Genomic DNA, 3,767 nt, shown 5'->3' with positions numbered 1-3,767 from the left:
AACTCCAACTTTAACCAGATTTACGAGATGGTAGTTTACATACTCCGACTTTAACCAGATTTACGAGATGGGACATTACATACTCCGACTTTAACCAGATTTACGAGATGGTACTTTACATACCCCGACTTTAACCAGATTTGCGAGATGGGACTTTACATACTCCGACTTTAACCAGGTTTACGAGATGGGACTTTACATACTCCGACTTTAACCAGATTTACGAGATGGTACTTTATATACTCCGACTTTAACCAGATTTGCGAGATGGTACTTTACATACTCCGACTTTAACCAGATTTACGAGATGGTACTTTACATACTCCGACTTTAAACAGATTTACAGTGTAGGTATCAAACTAAAGAACCAGTACCTGACTTCATGTGTATGTAGAAAATCTTTATCTTTAGACTCTTAATTCGAAAAGTTTTTAACAGATGGACTATCAGAAAGAATGAGATTGCATACAATGACCCTTTCTCCTCAATTCTGGCTTATTGTCAAAAAAAGTATCACCAAGCTTCCTTTTCATATTTTCTGTGTTCCAGTTACTCAGAAACGAGATGACAGGGAGTTAATGGCTACAAAGGAAAGGTGTGTTCAATTACAAGTACATCAAAATTGGCCGGAAGATAATTTTCATAATTATATCTGGTCTGTCTCAGACTGACCTTGTTGGAGCCATGAGTTTCGGGTCAGCTGGAAAGAACTGGATCTAGTCAACAAGCAGACACGTGATATTGGTGGCACTGACACATTTCTTGCGATGAGACTAGCAGATTTGTCTGGCGATAACGAGATGTTGCAGAGCACTTTGTGGGGAATGGAACTATTTTTGACTCACCTGAATTCCACATAAGAGAAATCAAAATACTTAATAATGCTAATAGGTCAACACGTAGCCAATAGCGCAAATAAAATAGGCAAGAGGAACCAAATATTTTTTGGTAAAAGTTGTGGAATGTAGCATGAGAATAACTATCACCAGAGGGCTAAATACTAATATTAAACCTAACTAGAATTAACTTAGTGTGCCGCAATCGGCATCATTTGTCATTACTTGATGGTTGACTTTAACATTATATTTCATGTATTTTTCTCAGTAACCTACATTAATTTTCTTTTAATTAAGCTAGTTGCCCTTTACAGATATCTCTAGATTATCTGCGTTAACATAATCTTAACATGACGTGTCATCATGGTTGAAACAAATAAGCCTGCAACCATGTCAACGGGAAAAGAAAACAGCACTTAGTTGGATGATTGTGAGAACAATGAAGGATGCGGGGAGATCAGAGTAATGAGTGTCACAATTTTTTCATGTATGTATGTATGGGCAAGATTCTTTTCAGTAGGTATCTGTAATTTGTTGCCGAAAAATTTCAGCAATAAAACGGACAGTACACAATCCACTTGTTTCAAAATAATATATTCAAAACTAGCTGGAGTACCCATCCTCTGGACGGACGTTATGTAAATTCGTGATTAATGAAATATTATCTTAGGACATGAAAAGTTGTTTTCCCTATATGTAATTGTAAAAAAAAACAAAAAAAAACACCCAAATACGCACATAAGAACTGCACAACAAAAAATGTGAAACTGTAACTTTGTATGTATCTCCCCATGGACCCAATGAGCTTCAATTTGGTGAAGATCCATCCACAGTAGGTGGGATAGTAGTAAAAAACGCCCATAAAAACCGCAAAATGCAAAACTAAAAAATTGTATGTATCTCCCCATGGGCGCAACGAACCTCCATACCAACGTTTGTGAAGATCCATTTACAGGGGAGAAGTAGTGGTAAAAAACGCCCATAAAAACTGCAAAATGCAAAACTGTACTCCCGGATGGATCTAATGAACCTCCACAACAGTTTTGGTGAAGATCCATCCACATCCTGCGAAGTAGTGACATGGACATACAACAGATAGTACTATTATATTTATATAAAAAAAGTCAAACGTATGTACAAAAATTCGTTACACTATTTGTTATCACAGTTGTATTCGGAGCCTTAATTAATTGTCTCTTTTTTTTCGCCAAAGTCCACATAGGCGGGTTCAATTACTTTAGAACACCCTTTGGCAAGAATTATTCTCCTCTACTCAGTTATCATAATACAATCAGTGATGAATTCACTAACGTTACCCGGTCGGTTACCACAGTCATATTCAGATCGTTGAATAATTATCTTTTACTTCAAAAGTCTATACAGGTTGCTTCAATTACTTTAGAACCCAACAGACAAGACGAATTATTATTCTCTACTCTGTTATTACAATACAATCTTCGATTATTACTCTTTAAAAGTCGCCACTATACACTCTTTATGGCTAAACTTATAAACACAGTCTACATCTATTTGATTATATCTCTCACTAGCTTTGTCTTAATTTCACTAACTTACTTACTTGCAGAAACTTGGTCGCCTATATATATATATGTTGCCCGACTGAAGCCTAGAACTTTTTGCAAACTACCAGACACTATGATGTAACAATGCTCACTTAAATCAACGAGAAAAATTTAGAAGGTTCGAGTAACATGACGTCAATTCACAACAACTGAGCTACATAAAACTACTGAATCTCGTAAAAAGTATGTACCTCCACAAAATCCAATTATATAGTACCTTCTTCCCGTAGGATCTGATAAGAATTGCATTTTATCTACAGAATCCGATAAATAAGTATCTTCTAATAATAATACCTTCTTCTCGCGAGACGCAATAAAAGAGTATCGTCTCTGCATGAAATCAATTTGAAAATGTTTCCATCGAATCTATTAAAAAATTACCCATTAAGAAAACATTTCCCTTCATATGGAATCCAGTAAAACGATCCTTTCTTCCATAGAATCCTGTCTTTTGCCGACAGAATTCGACTTAAAAAAAGGACCTTCTTTTCACAGAATCCAGCAAATGTAAAGAAAGAAGAAAATATGTATGTAACATATTGAAGAATTATTGAAACATCATTGTAAATGTAATAAGATCAGAGAGGTGTTGATATTAGAAGACAACACAAGAGGACGCACGAATCTGTCGAAACTAGTTTCTACAATATCAACATTCATGTTCCAATTACTGAGGTTTTCCAAAATGCTACACATGAGGTTGTGTTAATTTAAAATTTGTGGTATTTTATTTCTTATTTATTTGTTTTCATCTAATTTCCTGTATATTTGTTTAGTTTGGTGTTATTCGTTTCCCCATAGTTTCTGTTTATTTTGCCTTTAGTTTCGTGTGTACGTTTTCCACGATGAAGAAGATTCGCTTCCAATATATGTAGGTTTAGGTTGAAAAACAAAGCATTGCTCAACATCATATGTAGGATTATATTAAAAATAAAGATTGCTCAAATATATATATATATATGTTTAGGTTGAAAAATATAGCATTGCACAACAATATAGGTAGGTTTAGGTTGAAAGACAAAGCATTGCTCAACAAGATATATAGGTTTAGTTTGAAAAATAAAGCATTGCTCAAAATATGTGTAGGTTTAGGTTCAAAACAAATCATTTCTTAACAAGATATATAGGTTTAGGTTGGAAAATAAAGCATTGCTCAACAATATAAGTAGGTTTAGGTTGAAAATTATAGTATTTCTAAAAGTATACGTAGGTTTAGGTCAAGATATATAGCATTGCTCAACAATATAAGTAGGTTTAGGTTGAAAATTATAGTATTTCTAAAAGTATACGTAGGTTTAGGTCAAGATATATAGCATTGCTCAACAATATATATATAGGTTTAGGTTGA

General features: G+C 34.2%; 1 long non-coding RNA gene across 1 annotated transcript in view; it reads left to right on the top strand.

Moving 5' to 3' along the window:
* Window positions 1–3,546: 3,546 nt before the first annotated feature.
* LOC111087782 overlaps window positions 3,547–3,767 on the top strand; it is a 2,966-nt gene continuing 2,745 nt past the window's right edge. Inside the window, exon 1 of the long non-coding RNA XR_002612422.1 lies at window positions 3,547–3,588. This is a non-coding gene — a long non-coding RNA (uncharacterized LOC111087782). The remainder of the gene's footprint in view (window positions 3,589–3,767) is intronic.

The sequence above is a fragment of the Limulus polyphemus genome, unplaced genomic scaffold, assembly GCF_000517525.1.
Source record: "Limulus polyphemus unplaced genomic scaffold, Limulus_polyphemus-2.1.2 Scaffold2623, whole genome shotgun sequence".
Taxonomy (NCBI): Eukaryota; Metazoa; Arthropoda; class Merostomata; order Xiphosura; family Limulidae; genus Limulus; species Limulus polyphemus.
The sequence above is the reverse complement of the archived record's forward strand: the minus strand, read 5'-3'. Positions and strand labels throughout refer to the sequence as shown.